We start from the raw sequence: 25,785 nt of genomic DNA on the forward strand, positions 1-25,785 counted from the left end.
CTTCTCACTGTATCCTCACTTGGCAGAAAGCAGAGAGGAGAAGCAAGCTTTCTCATGATTCATATAAAAGCACTAACTCCTTATGAGTTCACCTATTCCTAATTATCTCTCAGAGGCACCACTTCATACCATCACATGGGAGCGTAGGCTTTAATGTAAGAGATTTAGGAGGATACAAACATTTAGTCTATACCCTAGACCATGAACTATAGTATATACTATGACCAACTATGAAACTTAGGAGGATAATAAAAACAAATAAAAATAAATAAATAAAAGAAACTTAGGAGAACACAAACATTGTCTATACCCTACACCTTTCTGTTCAACTATGAAATTTAGAAGGACACAAACATTTAGTCTACACTCTAGACCATGAAGAATAAATTGTAGTGACTGTAATTATCAATCTTGATGATCTTGTGGAAGCATTGAAGAATTCAGCCTAGGAGTAATATGGTGGTTTCTCGAAGCCACCAGAAATCAAGTCTTTACTTTTCTGCTCAACTATTATCAGGCAGAAAGAGGTTTTGGTCTTGGGATGGGAGAACCACAAACTTTCATTTCTGTTTCTATCAAGAAAAATAACAGAGTAGTCCTGGAAGCCTGGCCAATATATTTCTCATTTTATGTCTCATTTTATAGAACTACATTTCTTGTAGACACTGTCAGGGTTGCTTGAGGAATCATTTTTTTAACCTGGGCACATCCTCCTGAACAAAATTAGTATTCTTTCAAGTAAAACCATAAGTGAGAAGTGGATAGGCAATTGGCAAGCCACAAATTCAAATGGTTTAAGTAAAGTGGAAAAACAGAAATGTTTAGGGTCATATATTACACGAGATATGTATACAAATCAATCATACCTATGATTTCCAGTGGAGCATCATAGGGTCATTTGTATACTCAGTTGGAGAGGACTTTTTTCTTTTCTTTTCTTTTCTTTTCTTTTCTTTTCTTTTCTTTTCTTTTCTTTTTTTTTCTTTTCTTTCTTTTCTTTTCTTTCTTTTCTTTTCTTTCTTTTCTTTTCTTTTTTTCTTTTCTTTCTTTTCTTTTCTTTTCTTTCTTTTCTTTTCTTTCTTTTCTTTTTTCTTTTATTTCTTTCTTTTTTTTTTTGCATCTCTATGCCTCATTCTTTTACCTTTTTCAAACCACCTGCCGATCAATAAAAATAATCTATGTTAATAACTAGGTGGGGACATAGTCTTAATTTGGAATTGTAAGATTCATTTAAACATGGACAAAAGTTATGACACAATATACATTATTAAAGCTACCTACTTTGTTTTTTATGCCGTAAAATAAGGTAAATAATTATAGGTGTTCCTACCTTACCATGTGGTTTCTTGGATCCGAAGTTGCCAGGACTGGCTATTTTAATTGCTCTTTACCCCTCTCTACATTGGCCATCACTTCCAATTGCCCTCATTCCACACCTTAATTTCTGTGAGACATTCCTTGTCTCTGATTCTGTCCTTTCCCCAGTCTCTTCCCAATTTCTATTATCTTTTTCCACTCTGTTTTCTGGAACTCATGGATCATCATGAGCAGCATCCAGAAGCTTTTATCTTGCATTAACTTCCATCTGAGATGCAGTACTTAGGACCATGCTTCCTCTATTCTTCCCACATTCGTCATACCATAGTAGCTGAACATGTGCTAAATGTCTTCCTTGATTATTGCTGCTGCTGCCAGACAGTTCTGTCTCCTTCTGGCTTCCTGAATCATAGTAACAGACTGTATCACCAATTACCCTTCCATTTTGTAGTCAACTGTTGACCCCTGAGTCACTGGCTCTCATGCTTCAAAAATTTCACCTTTCAGCTCATTGTCAATACTTCAATATTACTATTGGGGATTTCAGAATCTATGTAGGTAACACAACCAGCAACATGGACTTACTTGACTTGTGCTTCCCCTAATGATCTTGCCCTCCATTCTGCATAAACTATTTGCCCTTATTATCATGTCTTGGACTTTCTTACAAACAAAAATTCCACTCCAATAATCTCAATGTTAAGTAGGCTACTGACTGTAATATGCTGTCTTTTTAGGTCATTCCCATCGATACTTATGATTTCTATAATACTTGGATTATACCAGCATTTAAAAATTCCTCATGACTAAGAAGTGTTTATGTCAGGAATGAAAGGATCATTCAACATTTTTGTTAGCAATAATGAGAAAAATCATATGTTTATTTCTAAATATCTTAAAGAGATAAAATTAATATTCAATTTTTAAATTTAAATAATCCTTATGTGATAGTAATAGAATAATAGAGTAATAGAGTAATAATGCTCTATTAATAGAGTAATAATAGAGTAATAGAAGGTTTATGTATACAATGGAATATTACTCAGCCATTAGAAATGACAAATACCCACCATTTGCTTCAACGTGGATGGAACTGGAGGGTTTTATGCTGAGTGAAATAAGTCAGTCAGAGAAGGACAAACATTATATGTTCTCATTCATTTGGGGAATATAAATAATAGTGAAAGGGAATATAAGGGAAGGGAGAAGAAATGTGTGGGAAATATCAGAAAGGGAGACAGAACATAAAGACTCCTAACTCTGGGAAACTAACTAGGGGTGATGGAAGGGGAGGAGGGCCGGGGGTGGGGGTGAATGGGTGACGGGCACTGAGGGGGGCACTTGACGGGATGAGCACTGGGTGTTATTCTGTATGTTGGTAAATTGAAACCAATAAAAATACATTTATTATTTAAAAAATTAAAAAATAAAGGGTTAAAAAATAGAAGGATATCTATATGGATAAATATTTGCCATATAAAATTTTGCCTCATGCTAATCTCTTTTAAAATTATATAGAAATTATGAATATCCATTATCACCTTTACTATATTTCATTGTTTTAGATAGATACTATCTATCTCAATTAGGCAAGAAAATAAAATTTAAAAGGTAAAAAATTGGAAAGGACTTAAATGATCACTATTTCAAATGACTTGGATGATTTAAGATAATCAAGCCATTATAATAGATATTCAGAAAGGTGACAGTTTAGCAAATTAGGAAGTAAAAATTGTTATATTTTGCACAAAAAACAACTAGTTAGAAGGAAAGTTAGAATCTATTTACAAATTTTCTCTTTTCTGTTTCACTTTGTTCCCTTGTCTCTGTAGAGCTTCTCTCTTTTCCATGCCCTCCCAATGAGCAGTGTACACATTTTATTAAGTCTCTTCATTTTAGTAAATTCTATGATCCACTATGACTCATGTACAGAATGTTCACCTCTTGGGTGTATTTTCTCATTTGGAGGTGGGAGGTGGGATTTTTTTTCCTCAGTCTAAGGCACTTCATTTTTTCATCTCTTCTTTGTAATTCACATCTAAATGCAAAAACCTAAAGCTTTAAAACTTTTAGAAGAAAACACAAGAAAAAAATTTTGTGTCAACTTTTTTTAGGTAAAGATTTCTTAGATGAGACTTGGGACAGAAAAAAGGTGCCAGACATTTAAAAAAGCAGGGGGTGGGGCACCTGGGTGGCTCAGTCGGTTAAGCATCTGCCTTTTACCCAGGTCATGATCCCAGGGTCCTGGGATTGAGCTCCATGTCTGGCTCCCTGCTTCTCCCTCTGCCTCTGCCTGCAGCTCCCCCTGCTTGTGTACTCACTCTCTCTGTCACATAAATAAATAAAATCTTTAAAAAAATAAATAACTAAAAAGTAAAAATAAGAAAAAAGATACATTGGACTTCATCAAAGTTCAAACCCTTTACTTCCTGAAAGGCATGATATAGAGAATAAAAAGACAAACCACAGACTGAGAGAACATATCTGAGAAGTATATATGTAATAATAAACTTGAGTCCAGAGTACAAAAAGGACTTCTATAATTCTGTAACAAGAAGCAAAATATACAAGGAAAAAAATGGGTGGAATATTCAAGCAGCTACTTCACTGAAGAAAATACATGATTGGTCAATGAGAACATAAACAAAAATTTAGCAATGTTAATCATTAGTACAGTTTATCCATTTCTTATAAAGTTAAACAGAACCTATTATATGACCCAGAAATTCCATTTCCAAAAAAATATGAAAACATATATCTTCATAAATACTTGTTTTTGTGTTCAAAAGAGTTTTAGTCATTATGGTCAAAACCCAAACAACTATTCATCACCTGGTGAATAAATTTTGATATATGTATATGATGGAACACCAATGTATGATGTAAAGGGATGACAGGACATGTACTTTGTAAGAGATGATAGAGATTCCTGTAAATGTATGGGTGCATGGATCACAGTTCAGCCTGTTTTGATGCTCTCTTCAGTGAGGCATAGATGCTAACTCATATCCTAAATCCTATGGTACTTCTAATGTTTCCTAAACTACAAAACTAAAAATTTCATACTGAGGAAATCACAAAAAAAAGTAATGACATCAGCCATTTCATTAGCCTTGTGCAAGCATTCAAAATCTCAGCACTCGGAGGTTGCAGCATGATAGAACTGTGGGGTCTAAGTTCCCCAACATTATTTTGTGCTCCTGACCTACAGTTAAGTGGGTCAGGCCATAAAGGAAGTAGCCAATGTGTCCAATTCCAAGTCCGATTCTCTCCTGCTTCCCATCATGCAACTAGTGACCCTGCCAGTTTGAGGCACTGCATTGCAATATTAACAATTGCTTTATTTTGAATGGCTTATGTGCATGATTCAAGATTTATGTCAGTGTTGGCTTTGTGTATTTCTACAGCAATAAATTGCCTTCATTAAGTTAAATCCCTTTAGTCCATCAACAACTAATTAGAGCAATTGAATAAACAGATTGCGCGGAATCAGCTGTTTTTCCTAGATGGGGTTGAAAACTGAGGGGAGTAAATGCAACCATTTGCATTATGTTTTCCTCTCTCTAAGATCTTTTACAATATCCACAATAACATTTCAAGTGCCTGAGCAGATTCTTGAATCCTTGGAAAGAAAGATAGGTATTAATTAAAAAGCTGAATAAATATGTAATATGAAGTGAATTGGTGAGAATCATAAGCTCTCAAATTGCAACCATTTACTAACCATGTGAGAAAAGCCTTAATTTTGCTATTAGAAACAGAGCTAAATATTAACACTTATTTGGGTCACAGAAAATAAGATCTTAGATCTTAGTTATTATTTAAAGTTTAGAAGCATTTCCATTACTGTTTTGGAAACTTATTCATAGCTGCAACATTGGAAGTTATACATGTCTCCTGCCTGGGTGAAATTTGTTTGAATATGAGTGAAATTATCAGAAAAAAATCACTCAGTACATAAGAGGCAAGCTCTTATGTTGTATTTTTACAATGCTGTTGTGTATGATGTTTTGATGTGCTATTATTTTTATTTCCTGTTTTAGTTCTCTAGATCCATGTAAGGGAAAAATGTCCTTTTCTAACCTTTGCCCTACACAGCATGCTTCTCTGTATTTGATATTTGCTCACAGATGAAGAGGTGACTTTTCCTATCAGCTTGCTTTTGGAAGCCTGACTGCCTTGATTCTTACATAGTGTGCATTATCTAAAAGACAGAGTGTGGTCTAGGTGGACAGTGGGAAAATAATCAACAAAAACATTTTCATACCTTTGTAAAGCTATACTTCTTTAATTTACAGGATTCCACTCAGAATGCATTATCTCTTTTCTACATTTTTAAAATGGTCATTAGTAAACAATTTGATTCTCAATGGTCATCACACTTTTATTCTACTATATCTTCTATATATCTTCTATCTATATCTTCTGCACTGCACAGTCTTGGCTTTTTCTATGTTGCCACCCAGTTTACTGGAGCAGTTCTTAGGGCTCGTTCAATAATTTGCTACACTTCACATTTCAATCCACCAGTTCAGGCAGCATCAGGGGGTAAATTTTTTTTAAATGGAGGATACTTAAGTCAGATCCATATGGGCATGAATTTTGATTGTGTTTCTTTCTTACTGTAATGTTAATAATAATATGTACAATTATAACATTACCATTTATTGATGACCTCCTAGATGCCTAGAGTTATTATTAGTTATTTATATTCATTAGGAGTTTAATTCAAACAACAACCCTAATAGGTATGTATTAACATACCTTTATCATAAATGAAATTATTGCCTCCAGAATAGTCTAAGAACTTTCCCTTATCATACAGCTAGTAATTTTATGTTTCAATTACTTTACCTTTAAAATTGGGGCACCTGGGTGGTTCAGTCGGTTAAGCTTCTGCCTTCAGCTCAGGTCAGGATTCCAGGGTACTGGAACATGGAGACCTGCATCGGTCTCCTGGCTGAGCAGGAAATCTGCTTCTTCTCTCTCCCTGCCCCTGCCCCCCAAGTCATGCTTGGGTGCTCTCTCTCTGAAATAAATAAAATCTTTAAAAAGATAAAATTGTAAGCATAATACAAACATATTTTTTAAACTATAAATACTTTTATTACATAAATTATGATTGAACGGAAGAGAGTTTATTTAGCTTTCTTCACCTTGATCCTACTCAGAGCTCTAGCTTCATGATCTTTGGCACATGGCAAACTTTTGATTACCCTGGAATTAAATTGGACTCAAAGCGATGAATACAAGAATGAACCCTGCTGGAATTCCAGCTGAAGTTTATTGACCTTAGTATTCTTTCTTCATTGCTTTTGAATTCTTCTCGGTATAGTGTGAATGAAACATAGGACCAGTTAGATAGGATTCACTAGGGCTTCTAGGTCACTCTGTGAAAGTCATCTCAAAGACAACCTGCTTAAAACTGTAATTTTTTGAAGACACACACACACTCACAACACACACACACACACATATTTAGGGAGATTCCTGCAAATGCTTCCCAGATTTTGTAATCTTGGGAGGAGAAGAGCAGCTGTTGCAGACGAATGACATAAGTTGACCAACACCCTTACCCTTTCTCTCTCCTTTATGAAGTAAAATCTTAATGAGCAGGAGACAAGGACACGGAAGTGTTGTCTTTCAGAGCATTGGTGAAAACCTATTACAGTTGTCAATAGGGAACAAAAATGGCAACAACAATAACAAAGACCTTCTAGGATCTGGGCAGGAGCAGTATTTAAAGTGAGATTACTAGTTAAGGAAATAGTTTTTTTTTTTCACTTCATTGAAGCATAATTCACAAAACTGTCATATATTTAAAGTATACAATGTGATGATTTTATATATATATAATATATATTTATATACACAATTTATATATATATATATATATATATATATATATATAAATTGTAAAGGATTTCTCCCAACAGGTTAATTAACACATCCATTACCTCACATATTTCCCTTTGGTGTTGTTGCCATGAGAGTATTTATGTTCTGTTCTTTTTTTTTTTTAATTCTTTTTTTATTTTATGATAGTCACACAGAGAGAGAGAGAGAAGCTGAGACACAGGCAGAGGGAGAAGCAGGCTCCATGCACCGGGAGCCCGATGTGGGATTCGATCCCGGGTCTCCAGGATCGCTCCCTGGGCCAAAGGCAGGTGCCAAACCGCTGCGCCACCCAGGGATCCCTATGTTCTGTTCTTTTAGCAAATTTCAGTTGTATAAGACAGCATTATAGTCACCATGTTATACTTTGGATCCTCAGACTCTCAGACCTTATTCATCTATACCTCAAAGTTGGTACTCTTTTATCATCCTCTCCCTATTTTCTCCAACTCCTGGCAACCACTTTTCTACTCTCAGTTTCCAGGAGTTTGATTTTTAAAGACCTGTTGACTTGAGAGAGAGCACGAGCAGGGAGAGGAGCAGAGGGAGAGAATCTTTAAGCAGACTTCCTGCTGAACATGAAGCCATAATTGGAGCTTGATCATGACCCATGAGATCATGACTTGAGTCAAAATCCAGTAGGACAACTAACCAACTGAGCCACCCAAGCATGCCCCCATGAGTTTTATTTATTTTTTTAAATATTCCTCATATAAGTGATACCATGCAGTTTCTGTCTTTTTTGTCTTTTTCACTCAGCATAAGGCCTTCCAGTTTATTCATCCAATGTTGTTGCAAATGGCAAGATTTCCTTCTTTTTTTAAGGCTGAGTAATATTCAATGATAACATAGAGTGATAGATGATAGATAGATTATAGACAGCCAGTGAATTGTAAATATTGTGCTACTGTAAATAATACTACAATAAAAATGGATACAGATTATCTTAGCCATGATTTTTTGTATTTGACACCACAAGCAATCCAAAAACAATAATAAGTCGGACTACATCAAACTAAAAAAGTTCTGCACAGCAAAGGAAACCATCAACAAAATGAAAATGTAACCAATGAAATGGGAGAAAATATTTGTAAACCACATACCCAAAGAGTTACTATACAAAATATACAAGGGACTTATACATCTCAATAGCAAAAAAATAAATTGCTGTCTTAAAAATTGGGCCAAGGATCTGAATAGACATTTTTTTTTCCCAAAGAAGATGTGCAAATGGCCAAGAAGTACATGAAGTAAGTGCTCAGCATCACTAATTATCAGGTCAGTGAAAATGAAAACCACAATGAGATATCACCTTGTTACTTGTTAGGATGGCTGTTTACAAAAGATGAGAGAATAACGAATGCTGACAAGAACGTGGAGAAAAGGGATGTGATGCTGGTGGGAATGTTAACTGGTACAACCCCTATGGAAAACAGTATGGTGGTTCCTCAAGAAACGTAAAAAGAATCTCTGAGAAGGGTTTGCTTTTTGATAGGAAAGTTATCACTCACAATTTCTATTGCTTGTATTTATTGTACCAACTTATTACTAATCTTTAATTTCTTTAAAGTATATTTTAAAAAGGAAATAGTGTTGAACAAGGCAAGAAACAAAGGAATAAAGAGATAGAGAATAGAAATGTTGTAGGTGATCTTCAATAATCTTTCCCTCTAGGCCTTAAGCTGCCATTTATGCCTGCCCACTACCTTCATCCACTGTCAAATAATACAACAAAGGTTATGCTTTTTTGCTTTTGGTTGTTAATATTGAGTAAATTGCCACGCAGAGTACATACACCGGACAAGAAATTCATGGAGTCATTTCCTAAGGAGGAAAAGCAGACTTTTTTTGGTAAGTACTAACAAGTGAAAGGGCATGGTCCACATTGGCTGTGATAAGTAAGAACTAAGAACTAGCCATGTAGTAGAGATGAGTCATGTCTGTGCTCAATGGGTTCAAAACAAGTTCCACTGGTGACGAGCCAGAAAAGAATCTTCAGTTAGATTCAGGTAAGTGTTTCTTAAAGTTCATGGTTCTTTAAGAGCATTAAGGTCAGAGCAGTTGTAGAGACACACAACCTTAGGTTTGATTCTCAGCCAGGCAAGTACTCCTGGAAATTTACTTCTTTGTTTTTACCACCCACTTTCCACACAGAATTCCCTTGACAACAGAAAAAGGGTAGTGATACAAACTATTTTTCTTGCTTTTCTAGAAAGTAGAACAATGACAAAGAAAAGATTAATAATCTTACATTAAAGTCAACAGAGTAGCTTAACAATACCCCTAAGGTGCCTTTGTTTCTGATACGATTTGGTGGGGTTATTAACAACATATCAACTGAAATTATGTATTAGCTAAGATAGAATTTGCAGGAGCAAGAAATGACATATTAAGCTGAGAAATGCACATTAAAAATAGGGCTTAGAAGCTCTACATCAGTGCCTTTTGTTTTAAAAGGTCCTTTATCTTTCTCCAGCATACCAAACAATGGACCTTTCTAAGACTTGACTGTCATCTTTGCAACAAAGTTTTCATTATTCCTCCAAACTATTCCAATACTACATAGCACTTAATATATTCAATTCACATGTAATAATTTTGAATTCATGAAGGATATAATAAAAATTAGATGTACCAGTAAAATATAACAAAACTTTTAATTTATTGTTATTATTGTTTATGTTATTTTTATGACTCCCTTTGCTTTCCTTCTCTTCTGGGGGGAATCTGCTTCTACTATATTTTCCAGAATCTTTGAGAATTAACATACTCTTCTCCCAGGGGATGTTCCACAATTATTTGCGCTGTGACTATCTGAAGGTAACACAATGCTGGTAGATTGGACAGGACTTGCCAGAATGTTGAATATTTGCTTTTACACCATGTACATTGAAACTTGAGCTCTTATTAGCAACACCTGATATCACATGATAAAAACTTTTGTGCTAATTCAGGGAACTCTGTGGCTAAGAAGTTAGGTAATAATAGTTCTGGGTAGGGCTTGCCTCATGTTTCCTTTGTTTTAGGCATTGAAATAAAGTATAATACTGTCTTGCTGAAGAAACAGAACCTGAGTTACAGGATGGTGGAAATATCTTTTCACTTTCTCATCTTGGGAGTCTTCATAGCTAGCATATTATACTCATACATGCCTCTCAGATAATGTCAAGGAACCGTGGAAAATGGTGTTTAATGCTGTTGCAAAAATGGCATCATATTTGTTAAATCAAATTATTTACTAATCGAGAGAGACAAGTTTTCTAGGATTCTAAGGGTTTTTTTTGTTGTTGTTGTTTTTGTTTTAAATTCTACATGTCTCTGGCTTCCTATTGTCAAAGTTTCCTGATTCCTTTATTATATCTCTGAATGACCTCAGAATTGATCTTGATAACCAGATGAGCAAGGAAGCATTCAATTTATATTTCTAAAATGATCCATTTTAAAGTAGCAGTGAATTTTTTTAAGTGACAATTTTTTCCTTCAATTTTTTTACTTACATGTGATTTTAATATTTTATACAAAACTCAGAAGTCAGATGTTTAAATTACTCTGTAGTTATCCATGACATGTAAGCATTAATACTGGATTTGGATTATAAACTATGGACATGTAAGTAGGTTCTTATGAAAATATACTATAGATTGTCTGACTGAAAAGAGTGCCTTTAAAAAACCATGAGAGAAAAAAAAAACACCATGAGAGGTTAGTGGCAGTGGAAGAATGTCTATTATTATCTCTTTTAGGGCTACTTCTCTGGGAGCCTGACCTAGTTTATTTCCTCTAATCCTCCCACTACCAAATTAACCTTCTCTCCTTCCCTTTCTTTTAACTTTTTACTTTAATCAGGAAAGATTTTTTTTGGTGGTAGAGATTGGAAACTGCTAAAGCTCTGATAGGGAGAAATCCTTGATCTTCATGTGCACATTTCCAGGAATGGAGAACTCATTACTTTTTTTTTAAGGTAGCCAACCCCATTTTTTCTAAATAATTTAAAATTTTATTTTTTGAATAGTAATGCATTCATATAGTTCAAAAATAATGTAATCAACATGAAAAAGGTATACAGTGAGGCACCCTGCTTCCATTCCTGTCTTTACCCATCCTTTAGACACTGAGAAATTATCATTTTTGATTTTGTTTCCAAGATATGTGATAAATTATATTCTAGTACAATTTTGTTCTGTGTTCTTCTTAATAAGAGTAAGTTTTAGAATCAGAAAAGCTCCTTTGTGCCCAGTTTTCAATTGAATTTTCTTTTTCTTTTTCTTTTTCTTTCTTTCTTTCTTTCTTTCTTTCTTTTTTTTTTTTTTTTTTTTTTTTTTTTTTTTTATTGTCCTAGGGAGATTAGGCCTTGGTAGAAGGAAGTGTAAATTTTGTTCCCCATTTCTCTTTGTCTTTAATACAATAAATTGGCCATAATGAAGTGGTTTTAAAAAAACACTTTTCTTCATTTAAAAAATTTTAGGGCAGCCCTGGTGGCTTAGCGGTTTAGTGCCACCTTCAGCCCAGGGTGTGATCCTGGAGACCAGGGATAGAGTTCCACATTGGGCTCCCTGCATGGAGCCTGCTTCTCCCTCTGCCTGTGTCTCTGCCTCTCTCTCTCTCTCTCTCTCTCTCTCTCTCTCTCTCTGTGTCTATCTCTCATGAATGAATAAATAAAATCTTCAAAAAAATTTTATAATTTATCCGTGTTTAAATTATATCTCCTGGACTTTGATAGTTAGAAAGGCTTTTTCCATGACTACAGGAGAATTCACTCAGTTTCTTCCAGTACTTTCATGGCCTTTTTTATACTTTTTTACACCTTAGTTCCAATTAGAATTTATGTTAATAAATGATGAGTGATATAGATTGAACTTTACTTTTTTCAGCTTGTTATCCCAGTAGAATTTGTTTTAAAGTCCCTTAGTGATTTGAGAAAATATAAAAGATTCATACAGACTTCTAAGAAATAGCCAAAAGGAAATGCCTCCGACATTATATATCAAAATATATTAGAATAGAATGTGTATTGCTATGGTTGGGTGGAATGTTTTCAATCTGTCAGTGGATTCTGTATGTTTCAAACTTTCTTTGTGCCTACTGTTTTTCTGTTTTCTTGCTCTATCAGTTAATGAGATGAGTGTCGATCTTCTCTAAATTATTAGTGAAACTAATACTTTTGGATATTTCTATTTATCTTTTCAGTCTTCCCAGTTCTTGCTTTCAATTATGAAGCTCTTTTACTGTATGCATGCACAGTTAGGATTGCTGTGTCTTCTTGGAGAACTGGCCTTTTATTTTATTATGAAATGTCTGTAATTATTCCTGGGTGTATGCCTTTTTCCAGAAGCTTGTATGAATATATTTATCTTTTTTAATGTCATCATAATAAGATTTCTCTTTTGCCATCATTTTAATAAAATTTGGAGAAATGAGGAAAAGTTAAAATAATGCTTATTTCACCATCTTGTTCTATAAGGCACTACTTTTGAATTACACATTTGAAATATGAACATTTTTTTGTTTCTTAGAGCCCCAATCATTCTAGACCTTTATGAAACAACTGAAATCTTGAAATCACAAAGCCTTCTGCTCACTTTGTCTATTGACTAGTTGGACTATTTATTTCTATAAGTTATGTATTCTAGGTACTAATATTTTCTTATTTAAATGTATTGGAAGTATCATTATCCATATTGTGGCTTTTTTTCAATAGCTTTATAAAATATTTTGAGTAATATAAATTCTTGACCTTAGCCAAACTGAATTTATCAATATTTATGTCATAATTTCTGTTTTTTTTTTGGGGGGGGGCTATGTATGTATATTTTATTAAATTCTTCTGAAGCATTCTTTGCTCTCCTTTATCCTCATGGACTCTGGAAGTATAGGGAAAGCAAATGACCTGAAGTTCTCTATCATCACATATTTGGTTTTCTTCAGGTAACTTTAACCTGCCTGAAAGGCCTTCTGCTCAGTTAATCATACAAATTTATCTTCCCTCCAAGTCTCAGTTCAGTTACAGGTTAAAAACCCTTTTAATTTCCCAATATCTTTACAGCAATCCTGAAGAACATTGCCCTTACTTATAATAAGATATTATCTTATAACTTATGTCTTTCATTTGGCTCTGATTTTTTTGACGATGAGGAACATTTAGCACAGAATTATATATTCCATAATAGTATTCCTATGGGTGAATGCATAAATAAGGATTAATTTCACATATGGTAATTCATCATATGGTAATATAGCATCTGGATTTCTATATCTTCTGGTGCTGTCATGGCCAGTTTTTCTGAGAGAATGTAATTAAGATTCTTTGAGTCACATCAAATATTAATGTGCACTTCTTTGTTCAAAACATTTTGACACTGTGTGCATGTTTTATTTTAGGCCCAGCTTGTTGAAATGTTGGGACTAAACTACTTCAGGGAATCCATGATGTTCTCTTCAAGCTTTTAGTATGTTCCACCAACATCAGAGGAAAATGTGACTGTGAGAGGTACAACATTTAACAATACTTCTGTCCATATATATGAACCAAAACAGAAGCCAGAATCATTAAGAGGTTTATTTTATATCCATAGTGGTGGTTGGCATTTGGGTAGTAATGATAAGTGTGATATGTTGGAAAACTCACTTTATTGCTATAATTAGCTATTTTTCAGTTCATGATCTATAAATTAAATATTATGTTCCTGATTTTGGAATTAGTTTCATTAAGCGACATGAATTAATGGAGTTTTTGAAATCTCTATTTAAATAAAAATTTAAAATATTTTTGTTACCAAAATTATAAGAGTTTCTGACCTTACCACTGTGACAGAACTTAGAAATTTTACAGGATGATGATTAAGCTCCCTAGCAAATATATAAGGCTTTTTGTGTTGTGAACTTGCCAACATATAGCTGGGAATGTTTTATTTTTCCTTCAAGACTCAAATAATTATTTTCAAAGTATGCTTTCTTAATGTCCCCAGATGAAGGTGGAAAGACTATAAAGTTTCTCTTTACTGAAATGTTAGGGTCTGCTTTCTTCAAATTGTCTCTTGCTAACAGTATAGAACTAAATAGGAGTTCTTTTCTTTTTTTTTTTTTCAGTTTTTTTCCTCCAATATACTTATCCCTTTCTCAGATCAAAATGAACTCCCCCCACAAAAAATACTTCAGATCAAAATAAACTCCAAAAAATAAGAGATTTCCCTCCTTTGGGGTATTACAATAAAAAGGAAAATAGACTAAAGGTAGAAAGACTGCGTTCAAGGCTCCAAATCCAGAGTAGGGAGTAGGGAGTGTGGTCTATAAGGAAAGACATGCCATGGTTCTGGTGGCTCTGTGCTCTCTGACAGCACAGAGGAAGTCCAAATAGTCCTTATAAGTGTGGGGCCTGGACAGGGGCCCAGATGCTTAGGTCCAAGGGGGTTCTGATGGTCAGTGTTCTAGGTTGGGTGACTCAGAGAGTGCTGGCATGAAACTATTTTAAAATGGTGAAGAAATGGGTGAGTCCATCATTTCAAGTGATTGAGAATGGTCAGAGATATGAGGGATACTATGAGAGAAGAGGATATCTAGAAAGAGGATGGAGTTGGCAGTACCAAATGATGCAGGAATCCTGAACTATTGAAAGAATGCTTCATGGACTTGGACATTTATCCAATTTGGGTGAGGGCAGACGTTATAGAATGATAGGACATTAACTCATGATGAGTGAAGAGTAAAGGAGAGTTGAGGAAATTTAAGCAGTGATTATATATAGTATTTCAAGAAGCTTCATCAAGGAGGGAAAATGAGAAAGAAAGAGACAAAAAAGGAAATACAGACATGAGAATTTTTACATTTCAGTAGAGGAGAAATGTAAAAAAATACATAAGATTTAGTTTAAAAATAGTTAAATAGCAATATGTTGAAGGAACAGGGTTGATGACTGGGGCAGCATAGTCCCAGATGCAACGGTAGGGAACCAGGGTGAGATCTGAGGGCAAAGAATTTCCAACACACAGGAGGAACAAGTCTTGCTATGAGGGGGAAGGAAAAGAAGGCTTCAGTTGAACGATTGTATGCTAGCAGCAGGAATGTGCAAGGTAGTTGAGAGAGTGCAGCTCAGTGACATCTGTGAATGAGTTTGTCTTTTAAATGGGTCCAAATTCTCAAAGTTCTTGCTCTTCAAACTATTTTGCTAAAGCTGTCCCTCTCTGAGTGCCAACCCTCCACACACACACACACACACACATACACTTTTCGCAGAAACACCCCTCCAACCTTGTTGTCTCTAGTCTACCCAAATACTTTTTAAATTATTTTCAACACCTCCTGACTGATTAATGAAGGATCTGTCCTATATGTCAACACTGTTCTCTCATCACCTCCATTAAGGAAGCTATTTTTTGTGTTTCTGTTTTTGGCCTCTCTCTTATAGATGTGACATCCTTAAAAGTTAGAGAACATGTCTCTTCAAATGCATATGCCCAGCCTCTAACTACATGCCAATCACGTAATAGGCAACCAAAGCAAGCTAGTTTGGAATAGACTATTTGGAAATTTGGCAAATGGAAAGGAAGGCTTATCAATGGCTAGTGAAAGGGTCACTGAGAAGAATAATTCACATTCTATTGAGATGTGAGTATGAGCATTGATTAATATGAACCTAGTATTTAATTTTTTTCTTTATGTCATAGTTCAAGTTAAATGGAAGAAATAGAAAATCATCACAGTGATTTCAGTATTCTTTTTTCTTTTATTTCATATCTTAATACCTATGACTTGTCAAGATGGATAGGAGACAGACTTGAAGCAATTGACATATCAGTCAAGTAAGAATTATGTTGATTTCATTGTAGACTAGATGCCTTACATGCTAATATTCACTCAAGTATTTTGTTTTATTATGTAAAAAAAATTAATCTATGTCACTGATGATACTAAGTATGGCCAGAGAAACCTAATGTCAGAGGCTGTATCAATGTCAAGTCCAGCATCAGATAAAAAAGGCACATAAACCTAATGTCAACCCCAGCATCAGAGAGAAAAGACACATACATACAGGTCAAGAAAGCATGAAAGCCAGAAAGTCAAGAAGTTGTTCAAGTGAAATTTAACTGTAGTATTACTTCTAACATCCCCCTCCTCCATTAATTAGCAGAGTATTGAGGATGAAGACTTTGGGAGGGGGTCCAAAAGCACCCCCTAGGCATAGGAAGATCTGCACTCAACTTCTCCCAAGGACACATGAAATCTATAGCTACACGTGGGACATTTCCCTCTGAAAAATAACTGAAAACTACATGAACCACTCTCCATGATGTAAAAGGACCACACAGAGATGAATAGGAGAGGCAGAGACTCAGTCTCACAAAAACCTCACCTCTGGTGTGGTGATACACAATGTGGGAGGGGGCTCACCAGACAGGTGCTTCACCCAAAGGAATGAGGCATTGGTGCCCTACCTCAAACACCCTGGCCCTTGGATCTGCACTGGAGAAGACAAGACCCCACAATGTCTGACTCAGAAAACAAACAAGGCTGATCTCTGGGCATCCCAGAGTGCTAAGGAAAATTGAAATTCTTCCCTTGAGGGACTCATATGTGGTCTTGCTTGCCCTAAACCCAGCAATCAATCAATCAATCAATCAATCAATCAATAAATAAAATAGCAGTTTGAAAAGCACCTGGATTGTATGTGAGGGAGAGTCAGTTGCTTGGAGGACAGTTAGAAGCTGTCTGGAGACAGAGAGGCTGGCAGATGTCACTGTGGCAACGTCCACATAGCCTGTTAGCATGGGCAGCAAGCTCACAGCACCCTCGCACTGCCGTGCTGGGCCACCGAGGGTGGGGGCAAGCATTGGACTCTTGGTTTGGGTTCAGGTCCAGCTCAGGTCGTGATCCCAGGGTCATGAGATAGGTGATTGCAGAGTAGTTCCATTTTTAACTGTTTGAGGAACCTCCATGCTGTTATCCAGAGTGGCTGCACCAGTTTACATTCCCACTAATAGTGTAAGAGTGTTCTTCTTTCTCCACGTCCTCACCAACACCTGTTGTTTCTTGTGTTGTTGATTTTAGTCATTCTGACAGGTGTGAGGGGATATCTCCTTATAGTTTTGATTTGCATTTCCCTGATGATGAGTGATGTTGAGCATCTTTTCATGTGTCTGTTGGCCATCTGGATGTCTTCTTTGGAAACAACGTCTATTCATGTCTCCTGCCCATTTTTTAATTGGATTATTCATTTTGGGGGTGTCGAGTTTGAGAAGTTCTTTTTATATTTTAGCAATTAACCCTTTATCAGAGATCTTAGTTGCAAATATCTTCTCCCATTCTGTAGGTTGCCTTTTAGTTTTGTTGTTTGTTTCATTCACTGTGCAGAAGCTTTTAATTTTGATGTAGCCCCGATATTTTATTTTTGCTTTTGTTTCCCTTGCCCCAGGAGACATATCTAGAAAGAAGTTGTTATGGCCAATGTCTGAGAAATTACTGTCTGAGTTCTCTTTTAGAGTTTTTATAGTTTCAAGTCTCACCTTAGGCCCTGAATTTATTTTGTTTATTTTTGTATATGGTGTAGGAAAGCAGTCCAGTTTCATTTATTTGTGTGTAGCTGTCCAGTTTTCCCAACATTCGTTGAAGAGGCATTCTTTTTGCCATTGGATAGTCTATCTTGCTTTGTTGAAGATTAATTCACCATATAATTGTGGGTTCATTTATGGGTTTTCTATTCTGTTCTATTGATCTATGTGTCTATTTTTTGTGCCAATTTCACTTACTTACCAAACCATTTCACTTACTCTAGTTTTGTGATATAACTTGAAGTCCAGAATTGTGAGGCCTCTAGCTTTGCCTTTCTCTTTCAACGTTGCTTTATCTCTTTGGGATCTTTTGCGGTTCTATGTAAATTTTAAGATTCTTTTTTCTAGCTCGGTGAAAAATGCTGTTGGTATTTTGATAGGGGCTGTATGAATGTGTAGATGGATTTGAGTAGTGTAGACATTTTAACAATATTTGTTCTTCCAATCCATAAGCACAGAATGTCTTTCCATTTCTTTGTGTATATTCCATTTCTTTTATTGGTTATTTATTTATTTATTTGTTGTTTATTTATTTATAAATATTTTATTTATTTGACACAGAGAGAGAAAGCACAAGCAGGGGCATGGCAGAGGGAGAGGGAGAAGCAGGCTCCCCACTGAACAGGAAGCCCAACATGGGGTTCGACATGGGGTAAATACTATAAGTTTTACTTCCTCCTTAGCAATTTGGATGCCTTTTATTTCTTTATGTTGTCTGATGGTTGAGTCTAGGACTTCCAGTACTATGATGATTGGAAGTGGTGAGTGTGGATATCCCTGTCTAGATTCTGACTTTAGAGGAAAAGCTCTGTTTTTCCCTATTGAGAATGATATTACATGTGAGTTTTCTATATATGGCTTTTATTATGTTAAGGTATATTCCCTCTAAACCTACTTTGTTGAGGGATTTTATTATGAATGGATGTTATACTTTGTCAAATGCTTTTTCTATGTCTAGTGAAATGATCATACGGTTCTTATTCTTTCTTTTACTGATGTGATGTATCACGTTGATTTGTGAATACGGAATCTCTCTTATAACCCAGGAATAAATCCCACTTGATCATGGGGAATGATTTTTTTAATATATTACTGCATTCAGTTTGCTAATATTTTATTGAGAGTTTTTGCAACTATGTTCATCAGAGAGATTGGCCTGTAGTTCTCTTTTTTAGTGGTATTTTTATGTGTTTTTAGTAACAGGGTAATGCTGGCCTCATAGGATGAATTTGAAAGTTTCACTTTCTTTTAAGTTTCTTGGAATAGTTTGAGAAGAATAGGCGTTAACTCTTCTTTAAATGTTTGGTAGAATTTGCCTATAAAGTCATCTGGTCCTGGACTTCTCTGTTTGTTGGGAGTGTTTGGATTACTGATTCAATTTCTTTGCTGATTATCTGTTTGTTTGTTTGTTTTTTAAGAGTTTATTTATTTATTCATGAGAGACACACAGAGAGGCAGAGACACAGACAGAGAGAGAAACAGGCTCCATGCAGAGAGCCTAATGTGAGACTAGATTCCAGAACTCCAGGATCATGCCCTGGGCTTAACCGCTGAGCCACCTGGGTGTCCCTTACTCTAAGCCTTATTATTTCCTTCTTTCTACTGGCTTTGGGTTTTGTTTGTCTAGCTTCATTAGGTGTAAAGTTAGATTGTTTATTTGAGATTTCTCTTGCTTATTGAGGTAGGCCTGTATTGCTGTATACTTCCCTCTTAGGACTTCTTTCCTTCCTTCCTTCCTTCCTTCCTTCCTTCCTTCCTTTTCAATTGCGTTCTTTATGGATGTAGGGAGGGAGGGAGGGAGTTCTGGAGGGGAGGTAGTTTGGGGGTATGAGGGAGTTTAGGGAGGGAGGAGGGTGGAGGGAGGCGGGTAGGGGGTGCGTGGGTAGGGATGGGATGTAGTTGTCTTTATGTATTCTTTTTTTCTTCTTTCTTTCTTCTTTCTTTCTCTTTTTTGTTCTTCTTCTTCTTATTTCTTCTTTACTCTTTCTTTTTCTTTCTTTCTTCTTTCTTCTTTCTTTCTTTCTTTCTTTCTTTCTTTCTTTCTTTCTTTCTCTTTCTTTTCTTTCTTTTCTTTCTTTCAGACTGGTTTTGCTGCACTCCAAAGGTTTTGAGACTTTGTGTTTTCATTTTTATTTGTCTCCCTGTATTTTTTTTTAACTTCTTCTTTGATTTCCTGGTTGGCCCATTCATTGTTTATTAACATGCTGTTTAACCTCCATGTATTTATGGTCTTTTCAGAATTTGTCTTGTGGTTGACTCCCAGTTTCATAGTGTTGCGGCCAGAAAAGATGCATGATATGACTTCAATCTGTTTTGAAGTCTAGTTTGTCAGACATAAATATTGCTACTCTAGCTTTCTTTAGACATGGATTTACATGATAAATGTTTCTTCATCCCCTCATTTTCAATCTGCAAGTATCTTTAGATCTAAAATGAGTCTCTTGTGGGAGGCATATAAATGTGTCTTGTTTTTTTATTCATTCTGACATGTCTTTTGATGAAGCATTAAGTCCATTTATATTCAAAGTAATTACTTATAGATATGTATTTTTTGCCATTTTATTACTTGTTTTGTGGTTATTTCTGGAGATTTTCTCTGATCCTTTCTTTTCTTTCTCTCCCTCATGTCTTGCTGATTTCTTTAGTGATATATATATATATATACATACATTTCTCTCTCTATTCTTTGCCTGTTTGGTAGTGGTTTTTGATACGTGGTTACCACTAGGTTTGTATATAACCTCTTCTGAAAATAGCAACCTATGTTAAGTTGATGGTCATTCACATTTGAACTCATTCTTCTCTCCTCCCCATGTTTTAGGTATATGTTATATTTCATATCCTTGTTTTGTGTGTGAGTTCCTTGACTGATTTTTACAGAAATATTCATTTTTACTGCATTTGTATTTCCTGCCTTAATACTATCACTTTTAGTCTCTCCATTCCACTCAAAGAATCCCCTTTAATATTTCTTTCAGAACTGGTTTAGTCACAAACTCGATTAGTTTTTGTTTGGGAAATTCTTTATCTCTCCTTCTATTCTGAATGATAACCTTGGGAGATAGAGTATTCTTGATCACAGACTTTTACCGTTCAGCACTTTGAATAGATCACACCTGATTTGCTTAGACTTTAAATGCCAGCATTTGAAGGTTGTAAAATGTGTCCAGTGATAACTCTCCAGTGGCTTACTTTGACAACTAAAATGTCAATATTGATTTTGTATGATAAATCATTAAATTTTTAGCATTTAAACAGGAATTTTCTAAACTATAATATTATTAATCAATATTATACTTTACTTAGCTTTATATTACTTAATCCATATCTTTTGTTTTATGTTTTATATTACTTGCAGTTTTTTCATGCATTAGAGGGTTTGTTTTTGTTTTCTTTTATTTTTTTGGTGGGGTAATTTGTGTTTTTAGTTATCCGTATTTGAAATATAGAGTATTCTCAAATGAAATGTATAAAGAATAAACATAAGTATTATAATCAGTCACAATGTCATTTTCCTGAGTAGTGTTTTGATATGACCATAATCTCTAAGTACAGTGCAGTATATTGTTTCTGATTGGAAATGAAAGAAAGCCAGGTGAGCACAAACATATACTCACATATGTACACATGTACACACAGACACACACAAAATTTTCTCATCAAGACTTTCACCTCTTTGGATTTACATTTATTACATACAAAATGCTAGTGTGGGAGGTGGTTAGTATTTTTCAAATGGAGGTCTACAGATCTTAGTGCCCACCAGCCTTCCAGAAAAAATTTACAAGTATTTTGTTTTCATGATTATGATCATCTAATTATACATATAACTTGTATATCATTTAGATGAACACTTTAAAATTGGGCATGTTCATGAAGCCAAAACCTAAAGGAAAGCCTTTGAATTTGTAAGAGTTTTTCAATACATAGTCCAACAACCTTTGTCATCTTCAAAGAATTTCTTGATAGTCCGCAAGTGCTTAAATATGAGAAGCATTTATTAAATTCTTTTCAGCATTTGATATTTATTTTAAAATATGATACTCACTTCCTTTAAGTGAGCTACCAGCAGAAGGCAGCACACCACAGAAGAAAGACAAATTGATTTTTCTCTGTTATTTTTGAGTGTTCAGGTTCTACAAGCATTTCAAAAGAAGCAAACTGATTTAGAAGACTGTTAGGCATGTGATAGCTAAAGCAAAACTGCAATAGTGTTGTGAAAGAAAACTGACAACCTCCTGGAAGTGTTTGCTGAAATATCTAGCATAATGATGGTAATCTGGAGTGCTTCTTGGCAGAGTGTGCAGAAGGGATATCATGGGATCTGAGGGAAAATGAAAGGAAAAAAACCCCATATTTGTAAAATCAATCATACTGAAGCAAAGAACGTTAAGAGTTTTAAGGAAATATATCCACAAGCACACAAGTCTGTCCAGTAAGTCTTCAAAATAATTGAGCTTATACAGAGGTGAGGTTATGAACAAATGGATTGAAGAATAATAAGAGCAATCGATCAAAAGGCAGATTGGTTGCTGATCAGGTTCAGACTAAGCATACTCCAAAGGGGAAGATGGTTCAGAATATTTATACTAGGCAGCTGGAATAACTCCAGACAGAAGGAAATAGGTGATATATAGACTAATATTTATTTATTGGACTTCTTACACTTGTTTGTTTATAACTAAGATCATAGGACCAACAAAAATGATAGAGTCAAACTCCATTACCATTAACAAATAGTTTAAGATCCACAAATTTGTTAGGACCAATAAATAGGGCAATATTCAAAAATTGTCAAATATAGTATTTCTTGCTTTTAAGAGGCAATATAATTAGCTAACTAGTTAATATATTGATGATACTTTCCTGATTTGATTATTTGAATTTTATTTGATTTAGTCTGATAATTTGATTATAACACAATTATGAGTCTGTTACTAAAATATTGAGTGGTTAAAATTTTTCATTAAAGCATTATAACTAAAAATTCATCACTAAATAAAAAATTTTTTATACAACATATCATATCTCTCACTTACACATATGTTTTATTTTGGTACATAGAATAGGAGAATTTATTATGGTATTGTGACTACTTTTTAAAAGCTAAGATTACTTCTTTTATAAAGAGGATTTTTTTTTATCATAAAGAAGACTCCTTATGGCCCCATATAGTCATTCCTGATTAAACACAGCCAAAATAAATACACAAACTCAGATAATAACAAAACTAGACATCTATGTTGGCTCTGCCCCTTCCTTTCGTACCAATAGAGAAAAAATAACCAGCTTGAACAACTTTGTAGGAGAGATGCAACTGACCTAGAGGTCAAAGACAAACAGCAGAACAGGCCATATTTTATTATGATGTTAACACAAATAAAAGAGAGAGCAAACATCTCTCCCTGCTTTCATAATACAGGATTAAAAGCAACAGCTGGCTTAGCCTTCCTAAAGCCATCTATCATGAACGCAATTGCCTAACACTTACTTACAGAGAACACAGTTTCAAATGAATTGAAGGTATATGAAGAGAAGGAGCCTATCATTTCTCTCTTGGGACTTCTAGATGACTGAGTCTGTTAAATCTACAGCACACCCTCTCATGTTCTCCCTCAGCTCAGAACAATGTCTCAACACTTCACTAATTTGTGTAAGAGCCTCCTGATTTTGCTATATCCATGTGCCTCCTAGACTATCAGTTCTCTATTTTTTTGAGTAATTAACTATTGTAAATTAAACATATTTATTCTTAAAAAGCGAACTTCATATTATATCATCAGCAGGAAATCAGTGTCACCTCTCATGAATGTAATGAATTTAGAATACTAATAAATACATACTATCCGAGTCTTTTTGCCTATCAATGCTCTGAGCCTGAGGAGATTGCATACCCCCTTTTAAAAAAGAGTAATAGCAAGTGCTAAAGAATATTAAAAACGTGAGATAATCTAAATCAGACTCTCTTCTTGAAAGGCAATTGAAAAGGAGGTAAATATTTTTCTTATGATGTGAATGAATGTCATGGTATCTCCTAGAGTCATCTGATGTCTTGCCATCAATAAGAGGATGACTTTCTGAAAGTACAAGTGGGATCCAGGTATAGCAAGTCCAAGATTGATGATAGTCCAGATCCTTAACTTTCTAGGCACATTATACAGAAAAATATGAATTTCTTATCAAGTTCTTATATGACTTGGCTTAGCCTATCAGGTCTCCTCAAGTAGAGGTGGAGTCTGTTCAGAACTTACTGCAAGAGGCATAACAGGTTTTATCGTCCAAAGACTCTGCTTTGCATTTGTCCTTGCCATTTCTCTCTCTTGATAGGCTGTTCTTTCACCATGTTATCTCCAAAGCAATTGGTCATTGACATACACTAGCTATTGTATGAGACTCAGAGCAACTAAGGGGTGTAAATTAAACACAGTTTAAAAAGATTTGGCAGAAATGTGAAGTCTGGAGTATGTTGTTGTTTCCAAGTTCACTTCCCTCCAAGTGCCAGGTCGAGGTCAGAGTTATGTTTTTGTTTTCTCACATTTATCAATCATTGAATGTTTAAAATCCATTTTTTGTTTGCCTCCAAAATCTGCCACTGATCAACCTATAATTCCATTTCTAGGAACAAATGATAAAACTTGACAAAATAAATTATGCCAAATCACATTAGGACTTTGGTCAATTAACACCACTTAGGTGAACACTTAAATCTCCGAGATTCAAATCAAAAGCATACTCTCTTCCTTTAGTTCCTTGATAAAAACTTTACTTCTTTAATTTTAGTGTTAATTAATTTCATCCTCTTTTTTGTTACTAGTTTTTCATTTCTGTGTTCCCCTCTGGTGCCTATCATAGTGTTTGTATTTAAAAACCAAATAAGTCTTTCCTGAATCAGTTTAGGGAAGGAATAACTAGGAAGTGATGATATTCACGTAATCCCTATTCCAGTCTTCACAAATAATATGTTGATTTTGTAAAGAAGATATCTGTTACTTCTTGCATAACAATATATTGAATCTCTAATAAAAATGAGCTTTGAAATATAATATTTAGGACGTTAACTTTGTATTTTAAAATCCAACATGTAGAATTTTGCCATGCATGACAAAGTTCAGCATACAAAGGTACTCTCTTCTTCCCCAAGAATGAATAAAGTCATACTTTTACCCTTATTTCATTTAATAGAAATGTATATCAGCCCTCAGAGAATTTATTTCACCGAAGGTTTATTTTTTATAAATCAAAACTACTACAACTATGACACAGAATAACAACTTATATTCAGATGTAGAGGCTAAAGCTTTTAGAGTTGTTTCACAAAAACAGGACCAGCAGACTCTTTTAAAATGTTTATTTTTTTTACGTAACTATAATTTATTACTGAATAAGATGAGTCAAAGTTAAGCATTCTCTCTATTTGTATTGTTTTAAGAATGTGTCTGAAATGGTGAATTATTTTCTCATTGGAATTTTAATCAATTACACATGTTATATTTTATAAATTATTTAGCTAATAATTAATCTGCTCTTACGTGTTAGGCACTTCAAGTATATCATGATTAATCAGTTTTTGTCCATTCTGTTTATTTGGGGCTCTTTGGGTTCAAGTTAAAGAAACACATTACAGCTGGCTACAGAATAGAGCAGTTAGTGGGGAAAGAATGTGAGAGTGAAATTATTAAGCTATGAAGAATGGCTCATAGAAAGCCAAGGGCAGGACCACATAGAGCAAAAGTTCAAGGGAATAGAGGATAACAAGCCCTGGGAACCTCAGATTCTTAATCCCAGGATGGGGGTTCCTCTTCCTTGCCTCAGAATTCTGATATAAAATGGAATAAATGACACAACCACACTCTTCACTTCATATGAAACCTTGATATATATATATATATATATATATATATATATATATATATATATATATAGTGACTTCTGCTCTTGATGCTGCCTTATTTCGTCAGTGACCCAAGCTTTTTATACATTTTTATTTTTTTAAAGATTTTATTTATTTGAGAAATGGAGAGAAAGAGAGAGC

At 34.7% G+C, this 25,785-nt stretch overlaps 1 long non-coding RNA gene across 1 annotated transcript in view; it reads left to right on the top strand.

Moving 5' to 3' along the window:
• Nucleotides 1-9,077: 9,077 nt before the first annotated feature.
• LOC119865429 overlaps nt 9,078-25,785 on the top strand; it is a 31,042-nt gene continuing 14,334 nt past the window's right edge. Inside the window, exons 1-2 of the long non-coding RNA XR_005377214.1 lie at nt 9,078-9,221; nt 13,591-13,699. This is a non-coding gene — a long non-coding RNA (uncharacterized LOC119865429). The remainder of the gene's footprint in view (nt 9,222-13,590; nt 13,700-25,785) is intronic.

The sequence above is a fragment of the Canis lupus genome, chromosome 23 (assembly GCF_011100685.1).
Source record: "Canis lupus familiaris isolate Mischka breed German Shepherd chromosome 23, alternate assembly UU_Cfam_GSD_1.0, whole genome shotgun sequence".
NCBI lineage: Eukaryota > Metazoa > Chordata > Mammalia > Carnivora > Canidae > Canis > Canis lupus.